We start from the raw sequence: 24685 nt of genomic DNA, 5'->3' as shown, positions 1-24685 counted from the left end.
GACTTCATATTAAAATAATGAACGTGAGAAATTGCCGTGCCACATTTTTTTTCTGAATGTGCTTTTATCGTTGGCGTAAAATTCAAAATTTCTGTATTCGACAAAGTCCCGTGAAAAAATGTCAAATTCATCCGATTTTAGAATCGAATGATGAGCACTAAAAATTGCCGTGTCTCATTTTCTGTGACCATATGCTTATGTAGAAAAATATTCGCTAAACTTGAAAGACTCCGACACAGTTCACAGTATCCTAATAGAACATTTCATAAAAATTGTTTTGAAATGAATAAAATAATGCAATAGTAAACAATGTCATAAAAAATACAGGAACTTTATGAGAAAAAAGAATATTGGTAGTAAAATATTCGATCGTACTTCGAAAAGTATTGCAAAAAATGCTATATTTACGGCTTGTTTTTTCCCTAGGATACATATGTTGGTACAAAAGGCATTCTGAGATTGCGTTAGTAATATTGTGAAAGGGTTCCCGCGTAAATTAAATGCAAATGAACCATAGAAGTCGGACAAAGATGAATCCGGCAAATGCGATATATATTCGGAATGCGTTGTCTGCTGTTGAGATTTAGAGTACGATTGTTTTTACAATAATTTTGGCTGAAGGAGCAACCGTGAATAAACAGTTGATAAAAGAGCTGATTCAAAGAGTAGGATCTGCGGACCTAGGATTCGGACTGTGTGGAAACTCCTAATAATTTATAAGTAAGAACTTCTTATCTCTTTCAACCTGCTTTTCAATGCGGTAAGACGATATTTTCTTGTCAGATTCTTCGATCGAATACCTAGCATTTTTGGGTGGCAAACCTCGCGCATGATTCTTCTATTATAATTAACTCTTAACCGCAAGTCCCGAGCTACCGTAATTAACCCGGTTGTTAGCGGAAATTTCAAAAGTTCAGCCGTGACTTAAAGAGTGATTAAGCGGGCTTCATGGTCGGTAGGTATATGCAAACCGCGGCTTCTGCAGACCTTCGCATGCTTTGGCTAGTGTGAGTGAGTCTACCCCGGAGCGGAACTGAGTTTAAACTGCCTTGCGCGGAATATAACGTACAAATGCAGGGATTGCGAAAACAAAACTTGGTCATTTTTTTTCTTTTTTTTTTTTTTTTTACTCGTTTTCGCTTCGAATTTACAATGGAAACGAAATTTTCTTCTCCAACGTTAATTAAATCGGTATACGGAGAAGAAAATTACCGCTGGCAAAACGACGTACCGGCGCAGTTTTCTGTTGAAGTTAATATATAGTTTTTTGCAACACTTGCACGAAAACTCCATATTTATGCACCATTTACAAGCACCGAAAGTAGTCTTTTACACACATGTGCGGGAAAAACTTTCGCGCATTGCTAGGGGTGTGAGAAAAAAACCTTCGCACATTGCTAGCGGTGTGCGAAAAAGACGGTCGCGCTTTTATCCACAGTTGCGCATTTCGCAAACAGCTGCACTAGCGCCACCGACGGAATAGTTTGTCACTCTTTGCCGTGCTCTACATCGTCACTGAACAGACATCGTGCCGTGGTTTCGTGTAAAAATAATCGTGTATGTCGGACTTTCCGTTACAGGTGTAGCAAAAAATAGAGTTCGATACTAGTGCGAAAGTTGGCAATGCCTGTCTCGCGTGAATGCGCCACACTCGCCCTTCAACTCGTCTCCGGACTCGTGCTGCGCCTTCACGCTTGTGCGGGCATTGTCACCTTCGCGCACTAGTATCGAAAAACACTATATTCGCATAGTTACTGCAGAAATGCTCCGAGTTACTAGATCGACAGTCTAATTTATCATAGAGAAAAGTTGTAATTACATGAATTGTAGTAATGTCAACAACAAAAGGGCGCTGGTTGCAAAAGTAGCAAATGCAACAGACATTTTTTTCCGAATGAAAGGCAAGCCTGACAAGAATAAACCGAACCAAATTGTCTTCAGGACGAAATTCTACGTAAACAAAAATGCACGTGTGAATAAAGCTTGCGCACAGAATTGAGCTAAAATTTATTTACAAGCCACATTGATATTAAAATAGTCAAAAGCTCGCGAGATTCCAACACGCCTCAAGCATCAAACGATGAACGGAATGTTGAATTTTTATTTTAATACTTCATTTGAGAAATAGCTAAATTTTCGGTAGTATTTGACTCATTGTCAGCAGAATTCTAATACATACCTAAACAATCCTGGAATCCTTAGTTTTCTTTAAACAGGACGTACTGAATAGGAGACACTTACCTTAAATAGTTGAATTATTGATAAATCAACGCGAAATATTTTTCATTGCATTGCATTTTAAGTGCATCCGACGATGAACCTACCAAGTTTTCTATTCTGACTATTGAGTTTGAGGTATGACAGTTTTTGAAAAAGCATATTAGGGAATAAACGTCGTTAATATTTGACTTGACAGCTGATTGTGAACAATTTGAGTTGAAATATCGTATCACTCACACATACCTAGCTGCAAATTGCTTAAGTACCTTTAGTGACAGCTCGTAAAAAGCCGACCATCATCCAAAAACGAAATCGTCAAATAATTTTAACAATTATAATAATTTCGCACGGCTTCGGAGCTGCAAATTTGGCGAGCAAATGTGCACTCATAAATACGAAAATTTCCCATTCTTTTTATAACCCTCGTACATAATTTCCGACGACTTTTTCTCTTGTTGCTTTCATCGGCATACCTTTTCTTTATATAAGAAATTCTACTGTAAAAATCCTGACCAATCCTAAAAATTCACGTATCAGAATAACGAACCAATCTACAAATTTAAAGAAACTCCTATCATTACCGAAAAAATTCCCTTTCAACGTCGACTAATAGAAAGTCAGTCTTCCGCTAACTCTACAAAGTTTAACATCAAAAAGCTCTTTGAGCAATAATTCGATCCGTTGACTAATTTAAGTTTCTACACATAATAAATTCGAATATAACTACTGAAACTTTCGGTTTGGAAACTGTATTTAAGTTTCAACTTTGCCGCCGATCCAGCATATCGTGAACATTATTTCAAACATGTTATGTAGTGTTAAACAGTGTTAAAGGATATGTACGAAAGTTTTAGTTGATATCCTAATATTAGTGCTAACAATTTGTTTATGAAAAAGAATCTTTTTTGAACCAGTCACATAAAGACGATGTTGACGTGTGACTCTAGATTCACGGAAAAGAGTAACTAAAAGCCGAAATTCTACTTTAATCGTTTGTCTGTCTTATTGAAAGAGTTCTTGCACACGTGCTTCAGGTTTCAAGTCTTGTCTTAAGTTCCGTTTGTCATTCAGAGTCTCAACTTCTTCAGATTAAATATGCGGAGCGCACTTCGAACAAACTCTTATAGAAAGTCTTCGGTTGGCTTCTTTAATCATGCATCGGAATTGTTGAGTCAAATTCTCTCCTATTTATGTAGGCGGTGAAAGTTCGGGTATTACAATTAACCTTTAGGTCGAGGATACTGTTCATAAATTAGGGATGAAAGGGTAAGGAAGCTCTCGTTTATGAACGAGGATCTAATTCCATAGAGATTTCCGGACAAAGTATCTGCGACCATTATGCGTGTGTGTGTGAAAGAGAGAGAGAGAGATTGGATTCGCCATCTTGGATTTTCAAAATTCGATTTCAGATTCGTAATCAAAGGTCCTGAAAATATGCAATTCATATAAAACATGTATATGTGTAGAGTGGTGACTTTCTCGGAAATAAAGTATTGCTTCAATTTTCATCAATTTTTTCAATCAATTTATTTCTAACAATAATAATTTATATTATATCTCAATAATTACTCTCGGGTATTGAAAACCTATTAGTATACGATTAGAAATAGCAAACAACAGCAAAGAAATATGTTAAAAAGCTCTCTAAATATACAAAACATGGATATGAAATAGGTGAAAGAACCGTGCAATAAAGGGTTAACTTGACGATCTCTTGCAACCCTTTGGAAGAAATAAGAAGTAAAGTCCTTCATTTTTACAGCATTGGCCAGGTTCAATTTAAAAACTGCAAGGTCAGAATCTACTCCGGTGAACTCAGAAACGCCTGAAATACTGGGTTCCGCAATACTTCGAGATCGCGAAATCAACTCTGCACGAAGGCGGTCGGATATTTCGGAGGGTGGTTTTTGTCATTAATGCAACCAAATGTTATTCAAACGAATAAGCTCCTCCATTGTTGCTTATAAAGTGCTTTGTAATATTAAATGAGACGAACTGAAGCAAAGTTGTACCAATTTAACGGGAACTTGGTTGCACGTGTACACGGGTAGTTCACCCCCTATGTGACATTATTTCGGAATCCGTAAAAACACGCGTCTACTAATTTATTTTGCTCTTTCAAATGCAATGAATTGCAGCCAAATACGAGCAACCGTTTTTTGGTTATAATTAATTTGTAACTTTCAACCCCTGTAATTTGTAAACATTTAACCCCATCGTATTTGGACGAAATGCATTTTTCATTATTCGCTGTGGGAATTATCCTCCAATTGGTCTCATTCAAATATGTCAACTGGAAGCATGCGAAACTGCGAAATTTCCACTGAGGATGCCCAACTTTGGGGGTTGAATCTACCCCTTTAAACCGTTTTTCAGCCAATAAGAAAAAAAAAACGCGTCTCTTAGATTTTAATGAAGAATAACATATCCCAAAATGAACCAAACCTGGGGGGGGGGGGGGGGGGGGGGGGGGGCACTTCGATACCTTTCCTTGTGAACAGAAGCGTTGGATAGTTCATCAAATGTCCTTTAACGAAATATGTTAGGTACTTCAAAATCATCCATTGAACAGAGCAAGTTCTTCGTCAACCTTCGATTACAGTAGTTCACAAAAGCGTTTAAAATCTTGACGGAGTAAATAACTCTCAAGAAATTCCGTGCTTCTAATTATATCGAATAATATTATTTTTTCATAACAATATCCAAACATTATAATTTCAATTCAGTTCAATTTGAATAAAACTAATTATTGTGCTCAATTTAAATAATGACTAACCTAATTAATAACCTTCAACGTAAGTAAATCAAACTGGCACATTTACCAAACTGGCTCCGTATCCATTTTAATATCATCACCAGCGCCTGTTTCGCATTAGTGTATTCTTTTATTTACTCTACTTTTATTTGTAATAGCTCTTGTATCACTGATTGATTCGCCGGCGCCTGTTTGTCATTCGTGAATTTTGGATGTACCTGGCCCGTTGAATTACCTATCTAAATCCTTTTTACCTAATCCACCGACGCCTGCTTGTCATTAATGAATTATCCTTCTTTCTCTTAAAAACCTTTCCACAACAACCCTGTTGTAGGAAATTTATTCAGCCAAAAACAATAATTCAGTCGCCGTAACCAGAGCAATCGCGAGTAAATAGTGATAATTCTTATCGTAATCAAGCCAGAATCATCAAGATCGACGAAAAGTAAGTGGCGTCTTTTTATCGTAGCAGCTCATCTTCTCTCAACACGACCTCAACCAAGAGAGGAAAACTTTGCATTCGTTCTCAGGTAAACCGTGTTTAGCAGTTCAGTTCTAGTACGAGCGTTAAATTATTGCGGCGGGTTTGTTCTTTCGTAAATAAACAACAATTAGAGTCAATCCGGCCCATAACACTTGTCATCACGCTACAGTTCATTTACAAGTCATGTGAGATAAGACAATCATGACGTGCTTGATAATCGACAAAACAGTTAGTGGTACGAATGGTTCGGTTCGAGGACGATAATATTCGATAGCGGGAAGCTTTTTGCATATTTTTGGCACTGCCCTATTCACCGTTTACGAAGAATCCAAGCCAGTAAGACAGTTTTCGTGATGCGATGTTTAAAGTTCGAACACGCACAAAATTTAAGCTTACTTGATAATATTTTCTCAACAGGATATAGTCGTTTCTGTGGAGTATTAGCCTCAGACGTAACTTGGTCGTATTTATCGCTTTGAAGGTAAGCGAGGAAGTTCGTTACTTCCACCCTTGTGACGATCCGTCAAATACCGCCTCACACAGTGTACACAGTAACACCCAAATATCAGGTGGACATAAATTTAGACCCTTTGAAAGCTTGCCCAAGGCTCGCGTTTCATGCCATTTATATCCATTCACTTTCATTCATTAGCTACGCTTTCCGCTTTCTGCGTGAGTAGTATGAGTTTTCAAAATTAGATAATTTTTATCAGTATATCCTATCCCAATATTAATCCAATTCACCTTCAGAAATGTTCTGATTTTTTATATCCATTTTTCACATTTTCAAATATATGGTATTTCTATAAGGGCAGGGCTTCACACGAACAGATACCAATACATACGTAAATTGTTATACCCACATGCGTGCATTCAATCCCTCACATCCATTCACGAAGGAACTTCCGAAAGTAATGTTGCATGGGCACTCGACCTTTCAATTTACGCGATTGCTGTAAGCTCGCGTATCTTACCCGTGTAACGAGCACCGATCCGGAAGGGAGAGATGTGAAGAGAGATGAGAATTGAATTGGAATAAATTGCATAATTATTATGTCCTTGGATTATGTGTAGCAAAGGACAAGGAGCATACACTGTATACATTTGAAGAGATGAAAATAATGACAGTACTATTGCATGAAGAATAGTACAAGTATACAAAGTGTGACGACTTAAAGTTTATAAACAAGATGCACAATATTAAAATTAATCAACTGGATTGGAAATGATTTGATTATTTTTATCCAAATACTATTGAGAGTAAAAGAACTAGTGGTTGTATAGCAGAGTCTTGAAGGTCTTGAGAACACAGGATGTCCCAGAACTGAGTACACAAAATGATAGGAGTAATAGAGGAGGTCGAGTTGAGTAAAGTATTCTGATGAACATGCGGTATCCGAAGATGCGTTCACGAGATACGATTGATTACAAAATCCCGCTAGGCGTCGTTGTGTAGGTAACCGAGTACACACGCAAGTGTCGGTTAGGAGCAGTCTTAGGCAACATTTACTACTTTGTATAATTAATTACATATAAATTACAAATTACATTGGTAAAACGAAAATACTACAATTACAATTGTAATTTTTAATTAGAAAAATTCAAATAACGAATTAAGAATGTAATTAGTATGGGATCTTATTCTAATTACAAATTACAAATGTATTATGTATGTTATAGTTGAAATTCTTGCGATAAAAAGGGTAAAATAATTAACACAGGACTTGGGAAAAAAATTGAAGAAGAAAATATTACATTTACTGTGAATATGAGAAAAAGAAAATCATTGGGATCACCGCGTGGCGCAAGAGATTTCAGCACACTAGCACAGGGAAGAGAAACCAAAATACCATTTAGTTTGTGTTGACTTACAGCTTGACTAGGTCAATATCGGACACACAAAAGTGCCAATATTTGAGTCCATTTTTTTTAGCAGTATTTTGGATGTAATTCATTACGTAAAGTAATTAGTGGTGCCCAAGACTGCTCCTGTGTACTAGGTTACCTACATGACAGGGCTTATTGGGATTTTTTGACCAGTCTTATCTCGCAAACGTGTCTTCGGAAACCACATATTCTACAGGTTTATTTACTCGACGCAACTTCCTCTATAACCCCTATCATTTTATGTAGTTAGTTCTGGGTAGGTCATTGGCACTCCTCGTTTTACCGTATTCCCGTTAGTGTCCTCCACCACTACGTGGCGCTAGTAGTCACCTGCTCTACCCCCGACGCCTCCGACCGACCCGTAAATCTGCTCTTTGCGTTTTTTATCATTTTTGTTGCGTTGTTTCTAACCTTCGTGTCACCAATAGGAACGCATTGTGATAGGTGACTACTAGCGCCACGTAGTGGCGGGGGACATTAATGGGACGGCTTGCTATACAAGAATCTCGTCAAGTGCCAGGGGCCCGGTTCTAAGACACACTGTATTATTATATATTGCGATGTGGTATTTTATAGGTACCCCGTCACATGGGTTATAATAAAAAACCTCTTCTACAGAACAGCGCTTAAAACAACGAAGCTGTGTCAACAGCGTCATACCGTCAGTTACTAAGTACAGAATATCGCCAACCCGACTCCAGGTGGATACATGTAGCGATTATGAAAAGGTCCATGCCTGGTGTACGTCGCAAAATGCCCAAAGCAGACCTCCAATGATCAGACTTCTCGGGCAAGAGCCGAACCATAGAAATAACGCTACTACCGTTTGGATACGTCGTCGATGGGCTGAGCTCTCCGTCGTCAACACTTGTCAGCCTGGAGCTGAACCAACCATTATACCGCCTGTTATTCCGTCAATTATCAAAAGGAACGTGTCAGTTTGTTACACACATTTTATCGAAGGGCTGCAGCGTGAGGGCAAGCCCAGAGTTCGTAAGTGTTGGACTTCGTCAACCTGGCAGATTCTACATGGGTATCTGGTATGAAGGCCATCGCCACCAGGATGTTTCGGTACAATACTTGTCTTGGACCAGTACTGAGCTGCACCAGTTTGGTTTTTTCCACAATACTGTGAGGGGTAAGCCTTCCTCTCTCACGCATAGCGCGAAGCAGCTGACCTCAACCTCCTTAAGTATCGCCTAACGGATCGATAATTCAAAATATGACCACGAAACAGGAGCAGACGAGCGAAGATGGTACCGCCCGTCTTACCTGTTGACTCGTCGCACGTGACCTGCTGGTCCAATTAGCGATCGCTCAGGACACGGAGACAATCACGTGATAGCTTAGCATGACGCTGAAAATTGGCCAGGATCGCCAGAATCACCGCTCGACCCGGCAGATTCTACGTTCAACGAAATTACATCGCAGACGTGCTTTCGTTTCGCTCAATGTTACTTATCGTTACTTCAGTCTATCACATATCGCTTCTTTTAATATCTATCAGTTTCCTTCTATAATTTTCTTTTCTACTGTACTATCTCTACCTCTCTCTATATCTCATCTTCTGTTCTGGTAAGTGAGGTTTTCTTTTGTTATTTTGTGAAGCCACGAAGCTACTTGCATTATATCTTTTCTCTTTCCTTATCTTTTCTCGCAATTTGCTCGGCGTGAGCCACGTGAGCTCGTACCTTATCTTTTCTTCTCTCCTCTAATACCGGAAGCAACTTCGTGACTGGTTCGCGCTTACTTAATTATTTAATAGCGGCTATTCTTTTAATTTCTGGATCTTGCTTTGTTGAGTTATCTAATTGTCTAATACCGTTGAGTAGTAGCGCTTTACTATCCATTTGCTCGTGCTTGATTAGAATATCTTTAACTGCCTTACTTTACTTGAAATTGACTATCTATTGATGCTCATTAGTGATTAATAAATTGTTTACCCTATAAATTCTCGCACCTTATCTCCGTTTCTTATTATTTTGTCTCTATCTTTTCTCTTTATTTTCTGATTTGAAAATAAGTTGCTTTCTTATTCAATATCTTTTAGTAGTTAATATCGTAAGCGTGCCATGTACGCGATTTTATATCGCTGCGCGGCATCATACGTCGTTCTTAGACTTTTGAGTATGGCGCCGTATTGAATAACATCTTTTTTATTGTGAGTTATGAATTAATTTACACGTGTTGTTGATTGATTAATATTTATTGGATAACCATATAAAGGTCTTCGTTATCAAAAACTGAGACCAAGAAGAGAGTACAGATCGATACAAGAAATAAAAGATCTTAACCTAATCGATATCTCTCGATGACAACATAAAACAAAATGTTGGCTGGCGCCAGATTCAAATAGCATGAAAATCATATTTGTAATACTCCCACTTTTCATGGTATCTTTCGTGCTATCATTCATTTCAATCATTCCTATTACCACCAATTTCTTGTTTAAACTTTATCAGTCTTATTAACGTTAGCAGAAATACACTTGGTTTGTTGATATCGAAACTTATCTTTAAGCTTTAGGAACTGTGTTTAATAGTTTACGAATATAACAAAATTGCTAAACTTGCCAGTGGCTTTGTAAAGATCTCCGCTTGCTGTTCTTCAGTAGGATCGCTAAGCAAGTTAAAAAATTTCTTATGATACATCTTGCGAGCAAAATTATATTTTATGTCAGTGTGTTTTAATCGCTGGTGAAATTCTGGATTTTCAAGAAGATTGATCGTGCTTTGCTTTTCTATCTTAACCATAGGTTTTGCAATTTCTTCGCCAGTGATCTCATAAACCAAACGTTTTAGCCAAATTAGATCTTTGATTATCTGAACCGCAGCTATATAATCTGATTCAGTCGTTGAAAGTGCAACGACTTTTTATTTCTTCGAACACCCTGAGATAGTGCCTTCACCTAACTTGAATACGTAGCCAGTCGTTGATCTACGTGTTTCAACATCGCCTGCGTAATCAGCATTCCTGAAAGCTAGTAATTTTAGATCCACGCCTGCTTTGACATTAAACCGTAATTCACGGTTCCTTTCAAGTATTTCAGAATTTTCTTAACAGCGTTCCAGTGAATTTCGTCAGGTGATTCTAAATATTCACTTACGGTACTGAGCGCAAACAGCATATCCGAACTGGTCCCTATCGCCAAGTAAATCAGCGAATAAACGACTTCTCTATACGAGGCTCGTAATCCGCTCACTCCTGTCTGCCATGTACCAGTACGTTCAGCTCCTGATGCTTGTCAATAGGAACTGCTACAGTAATCGCATCGTCCATGCTGAAACGCTCAAGGATCTTCTTAGCATAGTCCATGTAGTGAAGGAAAATAGAGTCGTCAGTGCCACATTCTATCGGGAAATCTAAAAAAAAATTAAAGTTTCCAGCGGTTAACTCGAACTACTTCTTCAGTTCAGAGGGCAACGCATTCACGCCATCGCTGTTCGACGCTGCAACCAGTCCATCGTCTATGTAGATGGCCAAGATTAGCGTACTTTCATCCTGATTATTGGTGAAGACGCACGAGTTCGACTTCGTTGGTTGTAGGTTGAACTTGCTCAAGGAGTTGAGAGCATCTGAAAGCTTGTTTTAGTCCATACAAGTTTCGCTCCAGTTCGTAAATATGTTCTGTTCCTTTCTCGTATCCTTCTGGCTGCTTCATGAAAATGGTTTCTTTGAGTTTTTCATTGAAGAGAGCAGTTTTTATATCGAACTGCTTCAAGATCATCTTTCTCGATACTGCTAAGGCCAAGATGACTCGGATTGAGTTAAATTTGACGATTGGGCTAAAGGTGTCATGTCAATGGACCCCTGCCCTGCCTTTGGCACCAAGTCTAGCCTTGAATCTATCGATTTGTCGATCGGGGTACCTTTTCAACTTGAATACCCAACAATTGCCTATCGCGTTCCAGTTGCCTTCAGGTCTCACAATACTCCAAGTCTTATTTTTCTTCAGTGATGCAACTTTTTCGCCCATCGCGCACTTCCCCGGCGCTGCATATGGCGCGTTGGTGGCTTCTTGATAAGTTTTCGGCTCTTCTTTTTCTGCTAGAAGGACAGTCTCGGGACCGACACCGTCTTGGTATCTACTTAGATGCCTGATCACGTTTGTGTCGAACAAGGCTCTCGCAGCCGGAGGTCTGGGGGTGCTTGCTCTTGCTCTTCTTCTGGTAGTTCAAGAGCATCGTTAGCCGAATCCCATTCCCTTCCACCGTCAGACTCCTTATCTGCGAAGGGAACTTCAGGCTCCTCATCGCCAGACAGACCTGATTTTTGATGTTCTTCTAGAGGCTCGTCTTGAAGCTCATCTTGGAGTTCTTGTAACTCGTAATCCAGTGGTTCGACAGCGATTTCTTCTATAGATTCGTAGAAACGTATCTGTTCCGCTTCTGCGACTTGCTTGAAGTCATCTGGGTAACGGTAGTCTTCTCTGAACTGTACCTACGTCTCTTCTGGGTTTCACCTTGTCCGAGTTTGGGAACCAGATTCTTAATCCCTTTACGTCTTGGTCGTAGCTCACTTAGTATCCCTGCTCCGTGTTGCAGTCAACTTTCTGGCGTTTCTGCTTTGGAATGTATGCGTATGCAAGTGCTCCAAAACTGACTAGCTCATCCAGCTCAGCAGGTTGATCGGACCACAGCTCATACGGAGTCTTTCGATGAATGGTCCTTGTACCTGTGCGGTGAAGAAAGTAAGCTGACGTATTTACAGCCTTGGCCCACAGTCTGACGAAAAGATTCCTTGCGTGTATCATAGCCCTCGCAGTCTCGACAAATGTGCGGTTTCCCTCTCGGCGAAGCCGTTCTATTCCGGAGTATAGACTACTGTCCTCTGATGTCATATCCCACGATTTATCAGTAGTTCGTTGACCTCGGAATTTACAAATTCCAAAGCGTTATCTGTTCGCAGAACCCTCATGTCTCTTCTGACTTGGTTTTTCGCCATGACGACGATATCCATGATTCGCGCAACAGCCTCGGTATTGAATCTGATAAAATATACAGTTCTTTAGTGAGAGTAATTATCTTTCAACAATAAATAGTAGTGAGAATCGTTTATAGACTCCCTCTGCATAGGTCCACACAAGTCTGTGTGGACAAGCTCACCCGGAGCTATTGTTATTCAATCTTTCGTTCTACGTTTTGGAAAAGGTAGTCGGTGTGCTTTACCGAAAACGCAGCCATCGCAAAATAAATCTTCTTGATCGTCTACCTTAATCCCGTGAGTTTTCAAGTATTGGTTCGTGTGAGGGATGTTCCAATGCCCCAACTTCTCGGGCTATAACTTGAAACTTTCCTTTGTGTTAAGATTTGCTACTATCTCATCGTCCGCTGTTTAAAATATTTTATAAAGTATTTCAGAGAGTTTGTGTTTTCGTACTCCCACTGTAACAGTAGTCCCATCATGTTTGACTTGGCATCCTTTGGCATCCGAAATCTGCAGCAATGCTTTATCCAGCGCTAACAATGAGAAGGCTGAAAACAGGTTGTAGCGTAGATTAGGTATGAAAAGAATTTGAGAGAGATATTTCTCTATCCATTTGTTTCCGTCGTAGGCTAGAATATTTATGTGTCCTCTACCCAAAACACCGACAGTCTCGCCTCTCTTCCCAATGTTGACAGATTGTGGTTTATTAAAAAGCTTCAGATTAATAAACCTCGTCTTTTGATTCGACATGTGGTCGGTAGCTCCAGAATCGACGTACCATACCTCTGTGTTGCATTGGGGATGATCTACAAGCAACGCTGCTTGTTTGACAAGAGCGTGGTCCTTTGTCTTGGCCTCTCGGCCCTGGTTCTGCGTTTTGTCTGCTCAACATCCACTCGCCTAATGGCCTGGTTTATTAGATTTGTAACAGACATCTGAGTTGGCTTTGTCTTCAGGGTCGTCTTTCTGAGGGGGTTTGGAGTTTCGCTTTCCTCTTCGGTTGTTCTTCTTCATCTGCTTCACTGTCCTTTTTCTCGAGTTGAAAATCTTGCTTCTTCTGCGCGTAGGCTCTCGATCAGGTTACTCAAGGTAAGGTCAGTTTGAGCGGTGAATTCTCACGCACTAATGAAGTGATTGTACGCTGCAGGCAGTATCATAAGAATGTTGATTACTATCACTGAATCTGCAATCGACTAACCTAGTGCTTTTAAGCGGTGCGCAAGGTCCTTTAGTCTTGCAATGTGAGATACCATGCCATTCGTCTGTTGTTTGGTGATCGGGTACCATTCTTGATCAAGTATGTGGATGCTTGTCTCAGATTTTTGTCCGTAAAGTTTGTGTAAAGTTTTCTACATATCCTTGGCGCAGGTGCATTTCATGATATGATTCAGCTGAGAGTTTGCGACACTCGATGCAATAATCTTCTAAGCAGTACTGTCGGCTTTCATCCAGGAACTCAGCTGCTGCTGCTGCGACGTTGTTGGCTCGTCGTCGAGCGTAAGCCTGACGAAGTCTCCAGTAACCACCCTCATGTCAATCTTATCTCGCATTAAGACTGAGAGAAAATTGTGACCAGTTTTCCGCATCTTTTAACTTCCTGATTTTACTCACTTCAGGTTCCATTTTTGGTTATTTGCATTGTTGCACGCGGGCTTGCTAACCTCAAAAGGAATGTCTGATAAAAGTGACCGTCTTGAAGCCTGTGTTTCTCAATTTGTGCACCAAAGACCGAAGCGCTGCAATCTCCGAGGCCGGTGTATGCGTACTAAGTAGGCCTCTCCCTCACTAGCGCTAGCGGCGAAAATTCACAACATCGGTCTATAAGACAGTGGTCCTGACCCAATCAATATCTCTCGATGAAAGCCCAAGAAACAATATGGCGGCTGGCGCCAGATTCAAATAGGATGAAACTCATATTTCCTAATTACGTTTCTTCTCTGATACCTCTGTCACGTAGTCTGTCCGTAATCCCTCGAACTTGTAATATATTGTATAATAATTTTCTCTCTTCTCTTTTCTTAATACGTTACGACTATCTTTCTCTTTTCTACTTGTTCTCGCTATTTCTTATATTTTATAATATACGATCTAGTATTTATTTTCTGATTAGTTTTTGATTACCTTGTCTCTGTAAATTTCTGCTTTAATTCCGATAATACCTGATTGGCTTGTAATTCCTGCTTTTCTGTATCGTTTCTAATATCTTATTGTCTTACCTGAGAATAATCTTGACCGTTTTCCTACTGTGATAATACTATGCTCGCAATATATTAGACTACTTTTGCTTAGATTGTTAATATTTGTTTTAAGGATTTTAGATTGTGCATTAAATGCTAGCCTACCTTCAACTGATTATTGTAAGCCTTCCTTATTGTTGTTTCGAGTAATAGTATCACAGACATAGACATCTATTTCTCACTTATCACACACTACCTTTCTCGTTAATTTGTTAATTCTCATTCTCACCTTTCCCTCTGGCTATATTTGTTTATTATTCTTGACATAAAATGTTCTGAAAAAATGTTGAAAAAAAATGATAGTATGTTTTAGTACTAGAGAAACAATATGCAAAATCAGTAATTAAACCGAAGATGGGGTATGTATTATAACATATTTTTAACAGGTATGAAAGTAGAAGAAATGATTAAAAATAAAAACAGGAATTAACGAGATCCCACTCTGAACCTCGGGTGAAAATGTTTTATTTCGGAAGTGAAATGTTTTTTTTTCTTGTTTCATAAAAATCAACTTAGGTGTTTTTAAGATGGGTTTAAAAATTCATAGGGTAAAGACGAGTGATTAAAAATATTTGAAAAAATTATTGAAAGCTTTTCAGGGTCTTCTTAAGGTAGAAAAAATCCTTGGTGAAATTAAAAAATATCATGGTCAACTGTTTACTGAGTTAGCGTGGAAAGCCTCATATATACATATACATAATTACAATAAAATATACTAATTCAGAGATAATCAAGGTACGGTAATAGTCATTTCTACAATAATAAGAGATCACAGTACTTATATATGAATTATTGAAATCCGAACGAACCAGAGGTAGTACTGTAAGTTTAAAAATACTATTATTTACTGTTAGGAATCTGTGTGAAAAATTGATACAGATGGATAATAATAAGTTTTCCGAATACAATTCTGAAAGTCGGTGTTTATCAGTAACAAAAATTTTAAGAAATGTATGAAACTTCAATATTCTCAATAACAATTTGTATTGAATTAAAAGGCACTTATATTTTCTACATCTGGAATTTGAGAGCAATTCTAAAAGAGTATGCAAGAAATTCACGAATGTTTCCGAACCGTTATGATTTCAGCCGACGACCAGATCGTTTACTGTTAGTTAATCTGATGGATTGACTAATCTTTGCAATTTTATATTTAGTTCGCCACTTAGGTTACAATATACGGGAAAATAGTAATCAGCGTGAGGAATGACAACAAGAGAAATTCTGAGTCGAGTGGAAAGCATTTCTTTCCTGTACTTCAGTTCACGAAAAACAGCATACTCCCTTCATGATATATGGCATATGAGTTCGTTCCAGGAATGTTCATTTGACAGAATTACTTCCGGATTGCAGATATTTCCGTAAAAGAGGGAGAAGAGATTTGATTTGAGATAGAAAAATTGGGGAATATAATCCGAACATATTACACGAGGCCCTTTTAATTCTGTTTCCGCATCATATGCGAAAAGTTTTGTATTTTTGCCCGATAAGCGAGTTGGAAATAGTTATTCAAATGGATGAAGGTCAAAGCAAACGTTGAATACGAGTGTGATTAGATAGAATTTTTGTGCAATACCGACACACAAAAATCGATGTTAGGTTGTACTGAGAAACTTATTTCTTCGCAGCGATCATTTGATGATTACAGGTTGATCTATGAACGTGAATTAAGGTTGAAATCTCATTTTGTTATTACGATCGAATCATTCAATGTTGGGTATATTTTTGGCTCTGAAATATAGATGTCACGACGAATTTTTCAAGAACAATCGCCCTGTAACTGCCGCATGTTTTATATCAGAGACCTAATGCGTAATTTGGTGTCAACGTGATTATTTGTTAATTTAACCATGAATTTTTTCATCCTACAAAGCCATTAGATGTACATTTTTGCTGTACTTAGGACATAATCAAATTCAGCCCTCCCAGTGTCCGAAGTCAAGTACACTTTTTTTCGCTTTCTTCTTAATGAAATTGTCACTCTGCTTACTTTCATTGCCACCTTACACAGACGTTCCAACAAAGTTTCGTTTCAACTTGCAAAATATACGACGATTTGCATTTCAGTCGTTCGTCGAAACTGAAGGCCTTCAGATTACGTGGAGTTGGTAATTAATTTTAAACGAGAAGTCGACATCATTAGCTTTCTTGTGACTGACGTAATTTTTCCAAGCGATAATGAGAGAAAATCAGTATCATATAAATTACATTTTGTACAAAAATATAATTATTAAAGAATATCTAGCACTTTGCCATATTACACGAAATCGTATGAACCTCGGACAGCTTTTTTGCAAAATGGCTTTTGCCACCAAGGTTTCAAGATTCAAGTGCATTTCTCGGAAACTAGAGAAGATACGAAACAAAGTTTCATACAAATAAAAAAAGGATTTTGAGGGGGAAAGATGATGCCGATATCTCTTCGAGTACTCGAGATATTAGCCTGAAGCGATTCAAAAAGCCAACCTGTGTAATATAAACTTTGCCTGCCGTATGGCGCATCATGTTTTCTGTTCAGGTCCTAGTAACAACAATATTTTCATCCATTCAGAGCAGGAAAAACAATAACAAGTTGGAAGCTGAACGGAGAAACTTTGTTTTCTTGCAGAAGACATGATCGCGTCGAGGCTTATCAATATTAATGACTATTTCGTTAATGTTAACGATAACAATGGCAAAATTTAGTTCCTTCGAAATAACAGAGGTGTAAATAATTGGATGTCAGTTCTCATCTGTTCGACACATGATTTTTTGTCAGAAATTCATTTCAACCAGCTGATACAATTTTTTTTTCCAAATACTGTCACTACAGACACTCCAAAATATTTTCATGGTGCATGAAAATTCGTTATAAACTAGGGAAATTACGGATTACTGAAAATTCACTCCTGCTGCTATTTCATCACCGAAATTCCCGAAATGTTAAGAAGATTCGTGGAGCAGCAGCAACAAATACTTTAATGTATTTACAGGTACTCGGTTGATAGTGATCGTGTCTAAAAATAATATATAAAAATCTGCGAGGTTGTAAATTTTTTCAATAAACTTTTTTCTGTTGGGTGATAATTTTTATTTATGATTCTTTTTATTGATTCAAAAACGTGATTAATTGAAAATAAATTTTTCTTCCATATTGTCATGCTATATTTCGTTCTTAGGTGTGTTTTTCGCTGTGAATCTTGTGAAAACTCGCATTTTTGGGCGATCTTTCTGAGAAAGTTCGTAAAATGGGAATACAGAATTTCATACAACATAATACACTGTTCTAATATAATATCTAAATGTCCGATTGACTCGACGGCAAAAAATTCACTTATCATTATCTGCGACTGAGAAGCAAGACTGAGCAAAATTTGAGAACCTCGACGGGACGTGGACTCCGTCAATTAGAGTGCTGCGCCTCGGATCACGAGGGAAAGAGAGAGAGAGAGAGAGAGAGAGAGAGATATGTGGGAGAGACAAAGAGAGGAGATAAGAAAAAGTGAGAGATCGTGCCACGCGCTAAAAGGAAAAGGGGCTGTTGACACCCCTGCATTACGTGGAACGCAGTTCATTTATAATCGTTTCCCTTTTTTCATTCCATTTCTTGCTCTACTTTCTTCTTATTTTTCTCCGTCTCAGTCTCTCGTAAGAACTTGAATTATACCTTTTTGGAAATAGCCGGTAACATCATTTTTCTCAAAGCTTTAGCTTTCCACCCTGTACGTTCTCAGAATCGAAAGTCATCCCACACGTAATTTGCAAAATTAGCAATGAAAGTATAAAATTAGAAAAAGCTAAAATTGTCAACAAAAACTTGGGTATCGATACTTCGTTTCAAATGGCTTTGAAATTCGTAAAGTGAAAAACACACTTACCAGATTTAAAAAAATTTTGGAGCGGTTTGAAATGAAGGCTCGATTTCCCAGACTTTTGATAATTCCAGTATTCGAGATACTTATATTTTTCAAAAATATCTTCGAAGCTTGCAAATGTAACAATTCCTCATTTGAAATGGTGTCAAATCGAATCGAATTTCGAAAAATCTTTCTTCTGTTTAGAGAAGTTTTGTTCAGAGAACTGTCTCCCAGATCCGTGACATGACGATTAAAAAATTTATGTATTCGCTCGGTGATGTGCGAGTTCTATTGAATTTGACCTCTCACGGGTCGAGTTTTTCACCCGGAACACATCTATGAATATAACGAAATCACGTTGTAAATGTTCAGTATTGGTGAATGTTCGAAACACTTGTCAGTTGAAAAATTACGCTTTCAGCCGAAGGGTCAGATTTCAAAATTAAGAAACATTGGTGCTTTCTAGGCACGTTTGGACAATTCTGATAAATACTCTTTCCTGAAATATTGAATTGGTAGCCACCGAGAGATCAAATTATCTTAAGAAAAAGCATAAATAATTATCTAATAGAATATTCATCCAAATATCTAATCATCTAACTACATATCACTTTTTCCGAATGTCTGTCGTTTAACCGTATAGGTTTTCAACTAATTAGCTAACTGCCTGACTAATGAATCAAAAGAATTGAATCCAAACTCGATTTGGAATATCAAAAAACAACATTTCGTTAAATCCTTTATTTCTTTTAGCCATCCGTTTTTACGTATCCTATGATCCAGCTTCTTCTTTTTTTTTTTTTTTGGTGTTATATTTTTTTACAAGAATCGTAAGAACTCGTGTCACATATTTTTCAAAAATTATATTCATAACAAAATTCGTTGAGTGTGATTCGAATAAAATGTTCAAACAAGTCAGAAGAATTCAAACTTAATTAATACCTTTGACGGAGGGAGAATGTTGAAACGTGTTATTCCTTCAGGCGCCATATAAATATGAATGAACGAGTGTAATATGCAGGTATTGCTGTTTTATAAGTAGGCGAAAATTTCTCAGTATATTTCTTTCAAAGTCTGCGAATATTTCGAGCGAAACGTACTCGATTTGAAAATCAGAATTGCAAAAGTTGTGCTGTAATGTTGTCGGTGTGTCGCAGAACCCGGCTCTTGACTTCGCACACTAGACTCAAAATTTGTTTTCAATTCCTTCTCGGATTCTCTTCGTGTCTTTCGATCCCGTTTCTTGTCTGCAATTATACCCGTCCTCTAATTGAATTCTAAACAAACTTCTCCCTGGCAGAATAAAACCATCAGAAGATTTGTTCCGTCCTGCATCCGTCGGTCCTATGAACTCCGTTCCCTCGCGAGATACCTAAGAGGGTTTCCATTGAATCCCGATAATTTGCTTCCATCGGTACATATATAGTGTAAATATTCCGAGAGCCAGAAGTCTTAACGACGTTTACTCAATGGATGATTTTTATCAAATCCGCTGAATAAATATTCTGCGAAAATGGGAACACGGCCAAGAAGTTCTCCGCTTAATTATTACTGCATCCAAGTTTGACGTTTAAAAAATCTCAAACATTTTACACAAAGAAAGGAAAAAACTTCATAAATACGTTTCCGTACATTACATTCGATCAACATTGCTGGTAACGATATCTTTCAGACTAGCAAACCTGATCGATTTAAGGGGGATGAGGTAAGGGTTTGCACTTTTGAAGAATTTTTTTTTGTCTTATCTTATTGTTAAACATTTCAAGAATATATTCCCAAAATTTTAAGTCGATCTGAGCACAACTCTTGAAGTTATTGTCTAGTTAGTCTCCTGCCTTTTAACACTATAGCTCTGACAGCAGGTATACGGCTTATATACTTCTATCGTTCTGGTCCACTATCCTGTTTCGAGAATATTTTACTTAGTAAAGACAGTTAAGTAAAGCCATAAAGACATTTTTTATATTTGTATATATACTATACACTGTACAATATTTTAAAACGAGAAACGAGCGTCAGTTTGTCGTTGTACGTTCGATCGTGCGCTTGTGATTTTTTCTCAAAACTACTTTTTCAAAGTCCGTGTTCACTGCAATTTGAAAACTACTCGACCGATTCATTTCAAACTTGGTACACATTTTATACATATAAAATACCTCCCCCCAACGTTTAGTTAAATTTTTTTCTTTACATCAAGGGAGTTTCCCACCCACAAAATGACGGAATTTTGCGTGGAAAATAGCAGTTTACACTTTGGATGGCCGCCAAAAATTTTTAAATGAAAAAAAAAAGAATCAAAGAACGTTGGGGGGAGGATTTGATGATACTTTGACTAAATTTTAATGGTTTTTGATATCGGATAATTTCCGACCGAGATATAGTGAACATCGCAAATTGTTTTTTTTCTGAGACGTTCTGGGGCAAGCTCTGTCACCAGTTTGTTTTTCAATATTTCCGCATGAAAAAATTACAGAATATTGTTAAAAATATACTGAATAATGTACAAAAGATTTGACTAAATTTGCTCAATCCATACTTTTAAAAAAAATTCACAAAAAAAGTATTTTTTTTACGCTGAAACCCTTATCCCCCCCCCCCCCCCCCCTTAAAACTTCTGTCAAACATCAAATAAGGGTGAACGTAAAAGAAGTCGTTATGATTTGATGAATTATTCGATGAAAAGCACGTTCTCTAGATTCTGTAGAATTGTATTTCTGTACAAATGATTTCTGTAGGATCGGTTCTTTCTCAAAATTATGTGTATTATACACAGCCGGAAGAATTTTTATCAAAGACTAAGTCAGTAATTTTTTTTTGAAATTGGCTTATAATCCACGGTGAGTCTTAATATTTTTAAATGAAAAGTTCGAGGACCCCAAAGCTACGATTGGGAATTTGTTATAAATCGTCTCTATAATACATTTTTCATCAACTTGAAATAATCCCCTGGGCCGTTTTTTTTATTTCTTAAAAATTCGTCAAAATTGCTATGTATAATAACTTAAACGCTAAATAAGCTGGTTCATTCTTATGATACGAGTTTGAATAAATATTTAAGTAAGTTAAAGTACTTGCAAATCATTATTGTAATAGTAACATGAATATTTTATTCAAGTATTTTTCAACAATCACTAAAAACTAGCCATATTTATAAAATTAATAAAATAATTTTTTTTTTTGAAAAAGAAATTTTTATTTGAAAAAAGTTACACGAACTTACAACGTGTATGTATTTTGTTATTATTTAGCGTTTAAGTTATTATACATAGCAATTTTGACGAATTTTTAAGAAATAAAAAAAACGGCCCAGGGGATTATTTCAAGTTAATGAAAAATGTATTATAGAGACGATTTATAACAAATTCCCAATCGTAGCTTTGGGGTCCTCGAACTTTTCATTTAAAAATATTAAGACTCACCGTGAATCCGTCGCATATCGATGATAATCTGTACTCACCTTTATTATTCACACCAACTTTTTATATTATTATATTAATTCCAGAATTTTTTTCAACGTATTTTCTCGGGCAAGGTTGTAACTTTTTTTTACCACTATAATCGAGTTTAGGTAACTCCGTCACAGAATGCCGGCACGCAAGTAGCGTGAATAATTTTTTTCGCTCTTTTCACAGAGTCTATTGATGAAAGTCTGAAGGTTCTTCGACTTTAAAATGTGTATCTTTAAAATAGTCTCGAGTTTTGACCCCCAACGCAAATCTATCACGATAGTTTACTATTGTTTTGAAGTACTCGTACATCTGAGTGAGAGTCAGGATCACGTGGGGTTTGTCCCGAAGATTTTTATGATTCGCGTAAAAGATTCTGCGAATTTCCAGAACAACTGTAAATATATTTGGAAGATAGGAAAACAGAATCTCTCATCGGTGAAAAACACGTTCCAATTTTACTACCGAATGAACACTGACTAGTAACAATGAATAATATCAATGTATTCATTCAAATCTACCTATTACGTGAAAAATGTACAAAACCAGTTTTAAATAACCACTTACCATAAGTATAAAAATGAAAAGTCGTACTGGCAGTAGTGTATCTTAAATCCTGCTAGGTACCCAAACATATCTCATTAAAGAAAAGATGTCAGCAATTATTTGATATGTAGAGTGTCGCTATTCGAACCTCGAGATTCTTAATGGAAAAATCAATCAACGTATCTATTAATGCCTCTCCTTAATTATTAACGCAGCTAAGAAACAAACGTATTGACGGCAAAATGCCGAAATTTAATGTAACTCTTGGGATGATGTTTCGATAGCTCTACACGAACAGCGAGGTCCGACTTTATGACGTATATATATGTGCGGAGAGGTCATGCTTGGCATTGTTCCTGATTTCACGACAAAGATTGACGATAAGTTTTTCATTATAATGTAGCTATGGTACTTGGCGGCCTTTTATACATTACAGATGGTTTCGATTCAGTTATTATAAAACCTGCTGCTGTTGTCAATTTCTTGTTACAATGATATTAGTGTCGTCTTTAATAAATGCCAATTTACTTGTTGATATATATACTTGAAATAAAAATCTGTGTCTCAGTTTCTTGCATTACCATACCCCTAAGGTAGATAGTTGTGTATATATTAGGGTGGTCCTTATTCAGGGTGTCGACGAATTTTTGCCAGACCATCCCCCAAATCAACTTCAAATAATTCGAAAACAATCGCCTAATTTTTTCAGATTTTTACATCGAATCTAAGATGGTCCGCATTGTGATCGAAGTTTCTTATGGAAATTAACATGGGTAAAACTTTTTTTCTCAGTATATATTTTATTGCAAGAGTAATAATGTTCCAAATAATCTGTAACCGCGAGGTTTTGATGAGAATTAGCGCTACTATGTGGGAAAAAATACACATCATCGTACCAGGCAATCTAGACGAATTGCACAACCTCGAAACCTGACTTTTTTTTTATTCAGAGGAAGTGCAATTCGTCTAGATTGCCTCGTACGATGATGTGTATTCTTTTTCATATAGCATCACTAATGCCGACTAAAACCTCGCAGTTACAGATTTTTTAGAACATTATTACTTTCACGATAAAATATATAGTGCGAAAAAAAGTTTTTCTCGTGTCACTTCCATAAGAAACTTCGATCATAATGCGGGCTATCTCAGACTTGCTGTAAGAATCTGAAAAAATTTGTTGACTCTTTTTAAATGATTTGAAATTGATTTCAGTAATGGGGCGATAAAAATTCGTCAACACCCTAAACAAGGACCACCCTAATATATATGATAATAAATGAGTTGTAGAAAAGTACCTATTTTTATTCTCTGAAGGGCACATGCCACTGATATACCGAAATTTTCGGCCGACTTGAAATTTCATCTGGCAACAAAGTTTTATAAAGCAACTATTTATAACCTGTCCGTTTGAATCTATTGTGTTATTTTGTTTCTAAATCATGTTTTTCAAATAACGTTAAAAATTGGTGTTCTTCAAAAAGCCATTAGCCTGCGTCGTGCTTTTCCTCCGGAAAATTTGAAAAAATTCTACAGTTATTCTGCAAGTCATTGCATTCAAAATAAAAGTTGCTATCCAATTTCACAACAAGTGACTTATTGTCGAATTACCTCATTGATGTACGATTGAGAAAATCTACGTAAATTTTCAATTGCGAAAAAGTTGATGATCTGGGAAATTTTGATTTCAAAAGAAACTTTGATACCAAACTTTAATTAATTAATGGATTGTAGGTATATTTCAGTTAGACTCTGTTAATTGCTAACAGTGTATAAAGATACTGTTGCTGCAAAATAAGGATGTGTAAGTTTGAACGAAAGTATTTCGCACTCATCACATTCTCATTTCACTCGTTATTTGAAATCATCCTCACATATGCACTCACACTCGCGTGCAATATTTACCTGTCCGTCTCAAAGCAAATCCGTTATGTATCTTATGTGCTATTATCCGCTTTTGCGAAGCCTTAGATATTGCGAGAAAGTCACGTAGGAATGTAGTGAGAAGTTCTAATTCTGAAGGTATCATCAAGATTATGACTCAATATTTGCTCGCCAAATGTTCAATCGTCGCTTGAGCCTTTGCATCCAGGGTGCAATGTATCGCACGCTTTTGCGTTTATCCGTGCCTATTGACTATGAAAATAAACTGATAAAGAAATGGATGATTTTACTTTAATTGAAGACGCAGGAGATACCGAGTACCGACGAGTACCGCCGAGTATCGACGAGTATCGACGAGTACCGACGAGTAACGACGAGTATCGACGAGTACCGCCGAGTATCGACGAGTATCGACGAGTACCGACGAGTAACGACGAGTAACCGCCGAGTAACGACGAGCACCGCCG

The 24685-nt window shown here is 37.3% G+C and overlaps 1 protein-coding gene across 1 annotated transcript in view; it reads right to left on the bottom strand.

Annotated features, from left to right (window-relative positions):
* The window catches only part of LOC124297586 (zwei Ig domain protein zig-8-like), a 183142-nt gene that overhangs the window by 76915 nt on the left and 81542 nt on the right, over window positions 1-24685 (bottom strand). The gene's annotated exons all lie outside the window — the stretch shown is intronic.

The sequence above is a fragment of the Neodiprion virginianus genome, chromosome 2, assembly GCF_021901495.1.
Source record: "Neodiprion virginianus isolate iyNeoVirg1 chromosome 2, iyNeoVirg1.1, whole genome shotgun sequence".
In the NCBI taxonomy this organism is placed as follows: Eukaryota; Metazoa; Arthropoda; class Insecta; order Hymenoptera; family Diprionidae; genus Neodiprion; species Neodiprion virginianus.
This window is presented reverse-complemented; position numbering and strand designations above follow the sequence as displayed.